This window comes from Canis lupus, chromosome 16 (genome assembly GCF_048164855.1).
Source record: "Canis lupus baileyi chromosome 16, mCanLup2.hap1, whole genome shotgun sequence".
Classification (NCBI taxonomy): Eukaryota; Metazoa; Chordata; class Mammalia; order Carnivora; family Canidae; genus Canis; species Canis lupus.
In genome coordinates this window covers 44,459,047-44,474,538 of record NC_132853.1, presented here as the reverse complement: position 1 = coordinate 44,474,538, position 15,492 = coordinate 44,459,047, and the positions used below count along the sequence as shown (strand labels likewise).

The following is a 15,492-nucleotide window of genomic DNA, read 5'->3' as shown; positions in this document are numbered from 1 at the left end:
ATTTTCAGATGTGTAATATTGAGAAAAAAACTCTATCAAGTTTCTTTATGTATGAGCTACACAATTTGGATAGAGTTTCCACAGACTGTCTTGTGGCTCTATTCCCTTTAAATATCTGTCCTAAATACTGGTGTGATGATATTGTGCCATCAGCAGAGTGGGCTATAGGAATTTTTCTGGAATCCATTTCTACACCAAGATACCTAACAATAATTTAACCTTATGTAAACAAGCCTGTGAATCACCTACATATAGCCCAGTAGTCCACATTAATCGTATTTTGGTTTTAACCTCTCTTCACTTGGATTACCAATATGCCTACACCCACTCTAATAACAACTAGTGTGAAAAGTCAGAATGCAAAGACAGAGTTGGTGGTCTTAGCCATTCATAGTTAAAACATATCAGCTTTAAAAATTTTATGAAAATATGTGGACATGTGACCCCATTACTAGGGACTTTCCCAGGACCATAGCAAAGGCCCAGACCAGTGATGGGCCATGTGCAAAACCTTTTTGCAACACAGAAAATTCAATGTCAATAACATATGCACACACAATTATCCCCACCACAATAAATAAATAAATAAATAGTTAATTAATTAATAACACAACCAAACCAAAATCAATAACAGAAACAGAGTTAGTTGATGTCCGCAGGTGGATTTCTGCTGGTTTGACTTACCTCTCTATGTGATAAAATCTCCAGAAGCATATAACATAAGAGATTTTTTTTTTAACATAAGAGATTATATTTGCTTAAATATTCAAGGAAACAGACACTCCTAGAAGAAGAAAGGCATCATGTCAGAGTGACTTGGAGGCTGAGATTTGAATTTCAGCACCATAATGCACAAGCCCTGTGACTCTGGACAAGTTAGACTTTAAATGCCCTCATATCTTCATGTTTAAAATGGAGATATGTGTTTGTATCCATTTATATATTAACATGTAATTATGTCTGTCTCTATTACCTATCTCTATACATTGAGGGAGCACTTAATCATAAGTGTTTTCTAATGTTTATAATTATTATTATTTGGATCTATACTTCAGTGAAATAAAAAGATTATTCTCTTTCTACTATATTATTATTGCTTACCATGTATAAAAGGGAATTCACAAAGCTTAAAACTTGGTTTAGATAAAAGGCACAAGTTACTAACCCTTTCTGTACCCTGAAGTACATCTTGGAGAAAGCCACCTGTGAGGACAATTTCCTTCCTGGCTGCCTTCTGGTCCAGGGGCTCTGTTCTTAAAGTGGACAATATGTATGCCACTAAAACAATTTTTTTGCCTTTCACTTGGCTAAGAATAAGTAAAATTATGAATCCATTTATGAATTCTTATTTCAAAGACATAAATATGACAAAAACTGAAAGTTCATCTGTGGTGGCTTGCTTAGAGCTACCATAGTTGTATGATAACACTGGAGAAGAATCACATGGTAAACATTAAATATAATAACTTAAGTTTTTAGATGTTTTCTTTTCTGTATTTCATTCACTTGGCTTCTTCAGAAAACACAATAATTTTTTTTCAAAAGAATATAATTTGTAAAAACACTCAGTGCTGCTCTTGGCGTATACTGCTGTTTGTTGATGGGGTGACTTAGATATGATTGAAATATGATTACTCTAAGTTTATAAATCTAGAAAATTGATTAATTAACTAATTTGACAGTTAACCAGCTTCAAAATTTGTCTCAGTATCTGGTTCTGATTGTAAAGTAGAAGGGTAAAATATTTGATAAAATGTATAAGCTTTGAAAAGTATGTCATTTAATTGAGAAGTATATTTGGGGATATATATATATATATATATATATAAAATATATGTAAAATAAGGTAGCCTTTTTGCTATTGTGGTAGACTATAAGTAGGAATAAACTTTAGAGATAAGAATAGTTTTTTATTTGAATTTTCTTGAGAAATTATGTAAAAACTTGTTTTGTAAATTGAGTGATTAAGATGTATCAACAGGATTACTTAATTTGCATCATTACCCTTTAATTTAGTTGAATAGAAAGTCTCCCTTTTGCCATACTCAATGTACTCTAACTAAAAGTGTCCATTTTTGCCCTTTCCATTAGACTGTGTTTTTGAGCACGATGTGATGGTTTCCTTGTCTTTATATCCTGACTACTTAATATAGTACCTGCAACTTCAAGAATGTTAATTGCAATGAGCAGTGTATTAAAAAAGAGGGGTACTTTGGAACCATCAAGGTGGCCCTGAGATTGTTGGTAAGTTACAGATGCGTCCCTAATATAGCAGTGTGTTAAGGTCCCACCATAAAGAAGATGGGTGGAGTTTGTGAAGGCACCCGCACAAACCCTGGGTGGACAAACCAGGAAATTGCAAGGAGAGGGTTCCAAGAGGAAGAAGTGGTTATGTAAAAAGTGAGCATGGATACTGGAAGCCCAATACTCTTTTTGTTTGTTTGTTTGTTTGTTTTTTAATTTAAATGCAATTAGCCAACATACAGATATTCTTTTAAGAACATACATCGGTAGAGAGGAGGGAGATCAGACATGGATGATGGGAGACGTGGTTTTGAGGGAGTGTTTATTTTGTCTTGGATGGGAACATCTTGACTTTGTTTAAATGCTGTTGAAAAGGAGACAACATAAATGGAGAGGTTGAATGCTAGAACAGAAATGAAACAGTTAATTAAGAGTACAAAGCTGGTGAGCATGAGCAAGGGGTGGAGGGATGCCTCTTCTTTGAAATGGGAGGAAGAATTCCATTCAGGCTGGTTTGCAGGCCTGCTAGAAGGCAGCTGATTGCTCCCACTTGCTGGCTGTAAGAAGTTGGAGGTGGGTAGGGTCATTTGCAGAGTGTTGAGTTAAAATGTTGAGGAGCTTAAGAAGGTTTTAAATAGCTCCTTTGGAGAATGAAGGCTAAGTAAAGAAATTCAGAAGAGAGCCAAACAGCATTAGTCATGCCTTGAGGGTAGGGGCTGTGTGCTGAGGCCTGGACCTACCAGACAGTGTGATTTTCCTGAAACTGCACAAGGCAGGCAGTGAAGAGGGAGGGGTCTAGTGATGGAAAAGCATTCACTGGGTTGGGGTTGGAGCTTTTGTGGAGAAGTATGGATAAGGTATGAGGGAGGGTTTGAGTAAGAGAACTGAAGATTGAAGCTTTGGTGGGAAAAGATGCTCACATTTCAAACGATGAGGGTTATATTGGACCAAGGGGTTGAGCAGCTAACAAAGTGTGCAGTGCAACACAAGTGCTGAGGCATGAAGAGGACAGGGTACCACAGGTGTCATCTATGTGCCTATGGAGGTCTCCCAGAATATGGTAGGAACTGCCTGGAGAGGAAGACTGACAAGCCCTGCATCAAAGGCCCTGAGGAATGGGGAGGGGAGCCTGGAGGCTGATTGATGAGAGCAATACTTAGGGCAGAGCAGAGCCAAGGGGCAGAAACTTCAGAGCACAGAGGTTGCTTTAGGTAACCAGTTACCTGAGGCTAACAAATGGATTTGGAGAACTACAGGGGAATCTGCACAGTTAGCCAGTCCCTCCAGGATGCAGGGCAGTTGGCCTGCAGGCACCTGTGTTGTCCTGCTGCAAAGGAACCTGGGCTCACAGGGGATAAACATAGTAGCGAAGTTGGCCAGATGCCATATAGTGTATATCCTTAAGCATAGAAAGGAGTATGCACTGAATCTGGAAGAGGAAAAGAGATTCTCATACGTAGTAAGTCCAGCACAGGCTACAAGGGGTCTTTATCTCTTGGTAAAGAAGTGTTCCAGGTCCAGAGCCTATTCTCACATGGCTGAGTTGAGGTGGAGAGACTGAATGCCTTTCCCAACATATATGATAAGTGGGAAGGAGGATCCCTGGATGACGGTTGTAGTAGTGGAAGTGGAAAATAAAAGGGAACCTTAAAAGGATTTTACAAGTTGAAGAAAGTGGAACATTCCTCCAAAATGAACATCCCAAAAGAGTGTTGGTGTTGCCTGAGGGTCAGAGAAGCACTGACCTAGAGTTTAGGGAATATCATGAGGCAGTGAGCATGCCACAGTGCAGACAATAAAATTGCAAGATGTGGTAGCTGCCCCCTAGGAGGGCCTGAGGAGATCAGCAGGTAGATGGTCAAGATGGTTCCCTGCAGCAGTCTGGAGGCCTGACTCACAGACTCCGGATCTCCTCTGACTAATGTTCGGCTCTTGACCCTCTGCTCAGAGCCTGGGCTCTAGCTTGTTCCCTAGTAGGTCATTCCATGCAGGAACTGTAATTTCCTAGGACACAATGCTAGGTGAAAGGGTTCATTGTATCAACAAGAATGACACAGTAATTTAAGCCTGGGAATGCAATTTATTCAACCTCCTCATTTCCTAAATGAGTTCAAATTATAACAATCCCTTAAAGGATAGAGTTTTAGAAATGTTGATTCTTTCTTTTATTTTTTATTTGTGGGGGAGCATGATGGTGGTGGCCTTGGGAAGGAAGAGGGGGAGGAGTCTTTCCAGTGATGACGAGTAAATCAGGTATTAGGATCAAGAAACATGAACTTTCTACAGTGGGATCCAAAGGGTTTTGTGTTTCTCAGACAGCTCTAAGCCTGCTCTTTCTTTAGTTTCTTTCTTCCTTCCTTCTTTTCTTTCTTCTTTCTTTCTTTCTTCTTTCTTTCTTTCTTTCTTTCTTTCTTTCTTTCTCTCTTTCTCTCTTTCTTTCTTTCTTTTCTTTCTTTCTTCTTTCTCTCTCCCTAGGAGGCACTGTTTGTGAAATCCAGCACACTTTGGGGTTCATTAACCATCTTGAACTATTTTCCAAATATTTTAGGTTCGAAAAAACCCAAACCACACTGGGCCAGACACTTTTTTTCTTCTTCACTGTTAAACCTATGTGTATTTTAAGGGAAATGTAATCCATATGTTTCTGATTCCTTTACACTTAACTCATCAAGTAGGATTTGTGAAAGCTGTTTGATGTCCTGGATGCTTTTTGAGCCATTTCCTTGTGACTTTCAAAGCCTTTCATTCTCTAGAAATAGGAAGTTGTGTTTTATGAAATGTAAATGAGCTTGAACCCCCAAAGGTCTGATTTGGGTCAGAATTCTGAATGATTGGAATTAGTTACAAGCATGTTGTCTCTTTCAGAGGAATTCCAGCTCAGGGAATAGTTCCATATTTTTCATAAAATTGGCCAAACCTTAATTAGAATAATTTTGGGAGAAAAAATAGGCAAGAAATATTTCATTGCAAGGGTGTATATCATTAGTGAAAATAGATAAGTATTTTTGAGCAAATAGGAATTACCTCAGCTAAATTAACCTTAAAATAAAACAAAATAAAAATCATCAAAATGAATCTTTGATAATCATTGAATTTGATCCTATTGATAAATAGCTGTTTTCATTTTATTACCCCAAGGTGAATTGCTCTTTTTTAAAAATATAAATCAGAGAGAGAGAGAGAAAGAAAGACTTTATTTCCAGTGAGTTACCAGCTTAATTAGAAATTTGAATTTAATCCCAAAGTGAATCTCAAGTAAATATTTTTTCTCCAGTACTTTCCACAAGAACAATTAGGATAATTCTCCAGAAATAAAGCTATGCTCATGTGTTAGAGAAATATCCTGTTCTTGTAGAGCTTCTATTCCAGCAGCAAAAAATTTAAGTTAAAACAATTAAAGAAAGGTATAATCTGGTCATCTGCTCTCTGCTATTTCTGGGAAGAAGTTCCATATTGAGTGGGATAAAATAAAAGAGGTTCAATTTTGAGCCTTTGCAGTTGTTTCTCCTTTAGCCTGGAATAATCTTGCCCAAGACCATCATGAGTTTGGCTCCTCTGTCATCTCCTCACAGAGGCTGGCTCTGACTCTCTAGTCTAAAGTAGTTCTCCCTTCCTCCTTCAGTAACTTTTTACTCTATTTTTCTGTTTTACATTTTTCACAGGAATTGGAACTACCTGAAAACTACTTATTTATGTCATGTTTGCACTTAGTGTTCCCTCTCACCACTGGAAATCTAAACCTACCCAAAATGTACCTCAATACCTAGAATGTTGGCTAGGAAATGGCAATGTTTACTGAATTGGATTGCAACCATTTTTATTTAGGCAGCACCTTTCGATAAACACTGACTGACATGTATACCCCAGAAGAGGTTTATTCATTTATTTAGTTAGTTAGTTAGTTATTAGTTTATATCTAATGGCTTTAATAAACGTGTTATCAAGCTATCGTAATTTTACTACACATACTTCATATGAACTTTAGGATTCAGTTGTAAATTTCCACAAAATTTTGCAGCTGAGATTTTCATAGGGAATGTGTTTCCTCTGTGGATCAACTTGGGGAGCATTGCTCTCTTAAAAACATTAAGTCTTTTAATCTTGGAACACAGGATGTCTTTTTTATGTATTTAGATATGATATAATTTCTTTCAGTAGTGTTCTGTAATTCCCAGGTGAAATAGAAAGGTCCCAGGATAGCCAAAGAATCTTGAAAAAGAAGTAGAAGTTTCAGGACTCAAATTTCCCAATTCCAAAATTTACTACAAACTACAATCAAGATAGTATAATACTAGTATATGGATAGACATGTAGATCAACATAGATTTCAGAAAAAAATCTGTTACATTTATGGTCAGTTGATAAAGAGTGTCAAGACAAGTCAATGGTAGAAGAATAGTCTTTTAAAAATAGTGTTAGAACAGCTGGATATACCCATGAGAAAGAATGAGGTTGGACTTCTATTCATGCTGTATACAAAAATTAACTAAAAGTGAATCAAAGGCCTAATCATAAGAACTAAAAAACAAAAAAAAAGGCATAAATTACTTTGACATTGTATTAAGCAATCATTCCTTAAATATGACACCAAAAGTGTGAGCAGCAAAAGAAAAAAATAGATAAATTGGACTTAAGATTGTTGTATTTCAAACAACAGCATCAAAAAAGTGAAAAGGCAACCCACAGAAAAGAGGAAATATTTGCAAATCATATATCTGAGAAGGGATTGGTATCCAGAATTCTAACAACTCAACAAATGAGCAAATGAACAAAGGATTAATAAAATGAGCACATGGACAAAGGATTTAAGTAGACATTTCTACAAAGAAGATACATGAATTGCTAAGAAGTACATTTAAAAATGCTCAACATTGTTAGTTATCAGGGAAATACAGAACAAAATCAGAATGAGATACCACTTTCAGCCCACTAGGATGATGATAATAATAATTTTTTTAAGAGAATAAAAACCGTTGGTAAGGATGTGGAGAAATGAGAAACTTGTATATTGCTATTTGGAATGTAAAATGATACGGCTGATGTGGAAAACATTTTGGCGTTTCTTCAAAAAGTTAAGCACAGAGTTGAGTTACCATATGAAACAGCAATGTCACTCCTAGGTATATACCCAAGAGAACTGAAGACATATGTCTACACAAAAACATGGTTATTTATAGTGGTATTATTCATAATAGCTAAAAAGTGGAAACAGCTAAAATAGCCATCAATGGATGAACAAATAAATAAGATGGGGGTGTGCCCATACAATGGAATATTATTCAGTCACAAAAGGCATAAAGAACTGATACTTGGTGCAACATAGTTGGACCTTGAAAATACTATATAAGTGAAAGAAGCCAGACACAAAAGACTACATATTATAAGATTTCACTAATACAAAATGTGCAGAATAAGACAACCCATTGAGACAGAATATAGATTAATGTTTCAAATTGCTTGGGATGGGAGGATGAGAAGTTACTCATCAAGTATATAGTGTTTCCTTTGGGAGTGACAAAAATGCTCTAGAATTAGATATTGGTGATGACTGCACAATTTTGTGAATCTACTAAAACTGTGGAGTTGTATAGTTTAAAGCATGAATTTAATGGTATGGGAATTATGTCTAAAAATATAACTGGTTTCACAATTACTCAATTATTTTGTTAATGCCTCAATTCCCATGGGAGAAATCTTAAAAGGGAAGAGAAAAATGATGTGTTTGATTTGAGAACTAATCCTACTCATTGTTCATTGTCTTTTTTTTTTTTTTTTTTTTCCTTTTGGCTTTCCCAGTGCTTGCTTGGACATGAGAGAATCACCTAGGAGCAATGCTTCCTTACAATAGAGTGGTATTAGAGAAATGGGCTTTCCATGTAGTCTGTTCTTTCAAGACTGATCCATGTGGTACCATGAAAGTGCTAGCAGATGTTTGGGGAAGAAAATGTGTAGGTAATTTTTTTGTTTTGTTTTATTACCTTATCAGCAATATTTATTTTTGAAACTAGAAGTCTATAGGTTGATATGTAACACTCCTTTAGGTTAAGGTCATGATGAATGATTAACTACTGGAAAAGGTTTTGATATCAGTTCATTGACAGACTAGGGAACTTCCCCTCAGCTAGCAATGGTGGAGTTAGGAGTTCTGAAAAAAGAATAGTTAAGTATTAGGGCCAGAACAGAGACAATTGCCTTTTTGATCTGTGTTTTCAAAGTATACATATGTAAAAATTGTCCATAATAATAAAACATGAGCAGGAGGGGCATTGCATGTGGCACATATAATTTGGAATAGCATTTTTAATGCTACTGTGCTATTTTAAATGCTGCTTAATTTTTTATTATCTTATTTATTTGTTCACGAGAAACACAGAGAGAGACGGAGACATAGGCGGAGGGAGAAGCAGGCTCCCTGCAGTGAGCCTGATGCGAAACTTGATCCCAGGACCCCAGAATCACAACCTGAGCTAATGGCAGACACTCAACCACTGAGCCACCCAGGCATTCCAATGCTGTTTAATTTTTAATGAAGAAAATGAAAAATGTATATTTGCCGTTAAAATGAATTAGGATACATAAAAATTTAAGCAGTCGATTTTTTTTTAGTATGTTTTCTCATGGTTATATTATGTTGTATTTTCTTGTGGATATATAGAATGAGGTTATACCTTTTAATGTTGGAAGACTGAATGGTGGGATATTTGTGATATTTTTCTGCTGAGCGGATGTTACATGGAGATAAGTGAAAGATGACCACTTAATTTCTATATGTTGGTTACGTAATGATGATGATGTATGATAATTAAAAGGGAAATTAAATAATGATGACTTCCATTTTCTCTTCATGGTAGAGCTTATTCACATTTATTTGTTATTTCCTGTAGTTCACATCTGCCTATACACCATCTTCTGTAACCTCACTTTGACAAAACGGGGTTGGATTGTGGACACTGTCGTCTCTCATTTAACAGTGAGTGTATGTTCGCAAAGAGGTATTCTTTCCTACTATGACTACAAAATTTGGGTAATTAATATGCACTGCGTACTGGGATGTATTGATGAACGGTGGGACCTCATTCCTACATTCAGAGTTTAAACTTTATGGGAGAAACAAAAAATTAACCAAGAAATTACAATAAATTGCTATGAGATTGATCACAGGGGTAATACACAATCCTAGGAAGTAAGGCATCTGGAAGACTTACCCAAGATAAGGCTAACAAGTGGTCAGAACCAAGATTATGCAAGATTTTAAAAACCAGGTTAAGTTATTGAGACTTTATTCGAAGGACTGGAATTATTGGATTTTAGGCAGGAAATGACATAATTAGATTTGCAGTTTTGGAAGGAAATTTTGCTTATATGTGTGGTAATCATATAATTTGTTATTCAAAACAGGAAACTCTGGAGAATCAAAAGGGGGTGCAATTGCTAATTTTGTTGGGACGATGAGTTATACATTTGGGCTGTCCTGGACAAACTCGGATGTATGGTTACCCCATATCTAGGGGCCTGCAATGGAACAAGACAGGTATGTGAAGATAAATTAGGAGAGAAGACAATATGGACTATAATGAAATGGTTAACAGAAAGAGAATTAGATAAATCTAAGAGTTATTTTGAAAAACGAACATGTAAAGTTGAGGACTGAATGTGGAAGGGAGAAGGAAGGTGGAGTCTACTAAGCATCTGGCTTAGAATTTTGAATGGCTGTGGGAGACACTGAGATGAGGAATGTTGGAGAAGTTTTAAGGAAGGTGATTGTTTTAGATACATCCGTGTTAAGTTAAAGTTAGCCATTGGGCACCCACAAGTAGTCGGTATCAAGATTTATGCAGGCCAGTTGCTCACATATGGAGCTATCATCTGAGGAGGTTGGCTGGACTGCAGTAACAGTGTGGATGACGGAGCACTGGCCATAGTCCAAGTCTCTCTAGCACACTAACAGTCCTAGAAATGTCTAGTACTCACTATATTCTCACTTTGCCAACAGTTTATTCTGATTGGCTCAAAGGTTAAAAATAGAGTATAATTCTGTATTTTCATGCTGGTTCATCTGGAGAAATGCCTGAGGAACTTCCCCTCCCACACAAGATTTTGGAAGATGCCTAGTGTGATGAGCCCTTCGAAAAAGTGTACAACCTGCCTTTTTGGGATCTGATAGTCTCAATAAATTAAGGGTTGGTGTGCTTGATGAGTCAAAATGGAAGGTGGATTTTGCCTTGAATAATTCAACTCTGCAACAAAACCAGTAAGGATTTCTGTTTTTTTAAGAGAAGTGATGGCAGAGTTAATTTTGGAGGCAAAATAAAATTTAAACAGCATGGGCTAAAAAAGAGATGCCTCTGTGTGTGTGTGTGTGTGTGTGTGTGTGTGTGTGTGTTGGGTGGGAGTTCACCTGTCATGATAGTCAAGCCCCCACAGAAGCTGCATCACTATCTCATTTTTCTCACTTATTCTAGTAAAGTTGGCTCTGAATCTTTTAATTAAAGTCCATCTTGCATTTTAAGATGAAAGATGGCCGTGACTCAATAACACACATATACTTGAGGATTATGTGAAATCCTTCAAGAATGTTATGCATGTTCTCCTATGGGAGATACTCAGTTTTGTTTTCTTTTTCATTTCTCTCTGAATGTTGGTTGACCCGGCTTCCATTAGCCCTGATCTCTGCACTGATGTATCATCAGAGACTCGAAAGAAACTGCAAATATTATGAGAGGACATGCCCATTTATGGACCTTTGAGTCACAACAACTTTACATGTAGAGAAAATATCATTCCTTGTGTCTAAAAAAAATGAGAAGAGTTAGGTAGAAATCCTAAAATGAAGTGGGCAAAGGACACTCAAAAGGGACAACTGTCCCTAGGCTTTCTGTTCGAGACGTGGCTTTGATGCCCGTGGAGTTGGCTGAGAGTGTTCCTAAAACTTAAGTGTGGATCTTGTTAATGTGTTTAACAAGCCTGAATGGCTGAACTTGGGAATTGCAAGGGCTTGTTCCACCCCACCGAGATATACATATACAGCCCCCCTTACCTTGCAGTTGAAACTGACATGGAGCTGATCAGTTGGAGAAAACTTCCCCGACATTCCAGAATTAGATTTGTCTCCTGTTATTTTAGCTTAAAGTTTGCAGCTGTTTGAGAGACTTTGCAACTGAGAATTACTATTGCTTCCTTTTATAGGAATAGCAGAAAAATTAACTTTTTACTATATTTAACTGCAATGTCACTGCTCTAGAGTACTAAGAATCTTTGCCATCTCTTTTTCATGAAAAAAAATTGTGTAGGATTATTTGCTTCTCAGTTTTTCAAACAAAAATTTCTTAATTTGTTTAACTGTGATTCATGTTTCATGGATCCTAAAAACTGTAGGGTAACTGACTCAGCGCTGTTTTAAAATGTCCGTATCTCCAACAATTTATAACAGTTGAGCATCTGTTGTATAATCTCTTACATGAAGATAATTTTCCAGCTCTGGCAAAATTCTATCAATATTCTAATTTCTTAGGATAAACTTTAACTAGGGTTTTGCCTTTTAAAATTACCCAATGCCTGTTAAGAAGTAGACTTCTCCTTTATCTTTTTAAAAATTAATTATTTTTTTGCTAGCATTGTATGTTAGAAATACAGTATTTTTGTTCCCTTAGTCCCGTAACGTGCAACTTTTTAAAAATAATGATGCTGATGCCTCAGAAAGAGGGACTCTAAATAATCTAGTCTTGGAAATTAGCATTGGTAAATTTAAAATTGGAAGGTGCTGTGTTTGGTCACTTGTCCCTGTAGAGTCACAGCCAAAGAAGCAGATGAGAAAAAAAAGAATTCTCTGGCTTCATACTAATGGTATTTCATTCATAAAAAGAAATTGTGCCCTGAGATTTAATTGAGTGGTTCCAGGGCCATGCCAGCAGAAAATCAGCTGGTTGGGCTCCTATATAAACATGATGACATGTTGAGGGCGGTGTTTACTTTTTTCTAATTAAAGCAAATTAGAAATTCCATTATATTTCTGCAGTGAGTTCTGACAGCAGCATGCCCTGGGAATTGCTCATGGTACTTTGAGACAAAGGCTTTCCTTCACTCAACATCCATTTGTTCCCTTAAGTTTTAAATTCATTCCAGGCGCTAAGTGTTTAAGCCTGCTCTGAGACCTCAGTTTTTCAGGATCATTTAAAAACAAGACTGGAGGACACAGTGGAATTCAGACCAACCACTTGTGATGACATTACATGTTCTCTGCCTTGATGCTGGTTCTCTTTGGGCAAGCAGTCTGTTTTCTTCCCCTCCATCAGTTCTATCAGTTTTCATAATATTGAGGCAAACCTTCAATTGACTTCCCAGTTTGGCAGCAAGAGATCATTTGCAGGGACCCACACTAGTAACAGAAACAACTAAGATGCCAATGAAAATATATCAACTACACAGCAAACATGGGTGCTTTTCTGGTACAAGTGAAAAGGCTCTTTTGAGCTTTCAACTGTCACAGAGCATACAACCTATGAAGACTTTGTTTTTCATTAATGATACCCTTTCCTATAGTTTCAACCAGCTATGTCTGAGTTTGGAGGTTTTTTTAAAAAAATTAATGGCCATCATACCTTTACATAATAGCTGTAAGACATTTTCAAAATTCAGTGCCACTTTATTAAAATCCTGGCTAATGAGCAACATATTTAAGAAAAAAATGAATATATGGAGCTCACTAAAACATTATTCATTTCTGAAATCATAGTCACATTTTATTGTCTTGACCTTTTTTAAACTTACGATTTCAATGCTAAATTTTAAGTGCCAGAAACCTTCTTACAGGGAAGGTTATTCTCAGGGGACCTCCACCCCAGTGTTGCTGACAAAAGAGGTTCAGCTAAAGTCACGAGGTTCACAGATAAAGTCACAGGAGGTTTAGAAAAGCATTTAATTTTGTTTTCCATATTCCTCTGAATTAAGAGTGAACTCTGGATCTTGATGAGTTCATTTCTGGAGAACATGTCAAGTTTACTAAAGAGAATAAAGGACGCCTCTAATGAATGAGACTTGTGCACACACAGGTTGAAGAAAAACACGATCTGTTCTGAAGCTTTCTAAATTAAAAGAAAAGCACCTGTCTGTGACAGTAGCAAGAACTGCACTGTTTGGGTCACCGTGGTGTATTATGGAAACAGAAGGCAAATGTTTCTTTTATTTGAGATTGCTCCTATGTTTCAGAAAAATCTAAAGCACAAATCATATATTAAACACAGAAATTGAATGTGAGCTCTAGGTGGTTTTTTTTTTTAAGATTTTATTTATTTATTCATGAGACACAGAGAGAGAGGCAGAGACACAGGCAGAGGGAGAAGCAGGGAACCCAATGAGAGACTCAATCCCAAGATCCTGGGATCCCGATCAGAACCAAAGGCAGGTGCTCAACCACTGAGCCACCCACGTGTCCCTGAACTCTAGGTAAACAGGTAGGAGTGCTTCTAAGATCCTTTCTTCTATCAGGTCATTTTGTTGTGTCTCAGCTGGTGCATTGGGAAGGGAATGGGAAGAATTAGAAGGAGATGAGATTTTGCTCAAGGAGATGTGTAAATTGTGTTGAGTCACCTTTGAGTAATTCTTGGAGAAACATGGCAGGGAAAGAGACTGAATGAGATTTAAGAGACTTCAGTTCCTTCATTGTTCTCAGTTTTGTCTTGCATCAAAGATAATCAAGATTTGACTGTAAATAAAATTCCATCTTAAGCAGAGATATCCCATCCCTCCTCCAAGGCCCCAGCCCACCTGTTCATGCAGTCATGGAATTTCTCCTTTGACTAAAATGAGCTATATATAGTCAAATATCTCATAAAATGGGGGAGGGGGATTGTGAAATAACCAGGGAGAGTATTTAAAGGGTCTGACTTAAAGAAATGTGCCCAGATGAGTTTGGCCGATTGGGGTCAGTTAAGCCTCCCCTGACACCAACCACCATTAGTAATATTTTCCATGCACTAAGTAAAACAATGGAAACTTCATCACATCTGGTTGAGCCTCCAATACCTATGCAGCTTGTAATGGTTTTTGAAATCTTGATATGAAACAGCACCGTGGCACTCAACAATAGATTGTTAGCAAGCAAAGAAGGCGCACTTCTTCCAAAACATTGAAGAGTTGTATATTACCATTTCCCTTAGATGCTTCCCTCTGGTTCATATTGCTAGATTATTTCATCTTGATCCAAGGGGAGTTTGGGGTTATTTTCATCCCTTCCTCCTTCCTCTATCTTTTGAGCAATAGGCAGCAAGCCTCCAGAAAAAACATCTTCTGTCTCTTGCAGGGTACCACGTTTTTTCTCATTGCAAAGTTTTGGTTAGCTCTATAAGTTCCCTTGAAGATGGAGAAAAGCACTTTGGAAGATTGATAATTCCAAGAAATCTTTGCTGCCTTAAAGGTCTTGTTCTTGGGATGCCTGGGTGGCTCAGCAGTTGAGCACTTGCCCCTGGCTCAGGGTCTGATCCACGGTCTCAGGATTGAGTCCCACATCAGGCTCCCTACCTGGAGCCTGCTTCTCCCTCTGCCTAAGTCTCTGCCTTTCTCTCTGTGTGTCTTTCATGAATAAATAAATAAAATCTTTTTTTTTTAAAAAAAGGTCTTGTTCTCACCTTGAATTTTTTTTAAATTACTTCAGAGATTTACAAAGAGGACATGGAATATACCTGAATGTCCTTAAGCCACCCTGATATCTTTACCTGATACTGACATTGAAGAATAATGCTGTGAAGTTCCAAGGCACCCACCACCATTGATCTCTCTGAATAGAACCAAGAAATAAACCTCTTTTTAAAAAGATTGTATTTATTTATTTAGTTAGTTAGTTAGTTAGTTATTTTAGAGAGAGAGCGTGCACACACAAGCCGAGGGGCAAGGAATCTTAAGCAGACTCTGCACTGAGGTCGACGCTGGGCTTGATCTCAGGACTCTGAGATCATGACTTGAGCTGAAACCTAGAGTCAGATGCTTAACCGACTGAGCCACCCAGCTACCCCCAAAATGAATTTCTTAATAAGCTATAGGAGCTGTCACTCAGAGAGGACAGAGTCTATGCCTATCTTGTTCACTTTGCCATACTCAAGCAAGCCCTGGCAAGACACTCAAGGCAGTGTTTTGAATGCCTGTTACCTAACTTTTCCTATTCTGCAAACACCTCCGTTTTCTTTTTTTCTTTTTTTTTTTTAATTTTTTTTTTTAAATTTATGATAGTCACACAGAGAGAGAGAGAGAGAGGCA

General features: G+C 37.2%; 1 long non-coding RNA gene across 5 annotated transcripts in view; it reads left to right on the top strand.

Moving 5' to 3' along the window:
- The window catches only part of LOC140606911 (uncharacterized), a 149,955-nt gene that overhangs the window by 116,276 nt on the left and 18,187 nt on the right, over positions 1–15,492 (top strand). The window contains exons 3-6 of one of the 5 annotated variants that reach the window (XR_012009122.1): positions 2,092–2,244; positions 8,041–8,192; positions 9,129–9,214; positions 9,643–9,775. This is a non-coding gene — a long non-coding RNA (uncharacterized lncRNA). Of the gene's footprint in view, positions 1–2,091; positions 2,245–8,040; positions 8,197–8,609; positions 9,084–9,128; positions 9,215–9,642; positions 9,776–15,492 lie in introns of those variants that run through there. The other 4 variants (XR_012009121.1, XR_012009125.1, XR_012009123.1 and 1 more) reach the window with 4 other exon arrangements.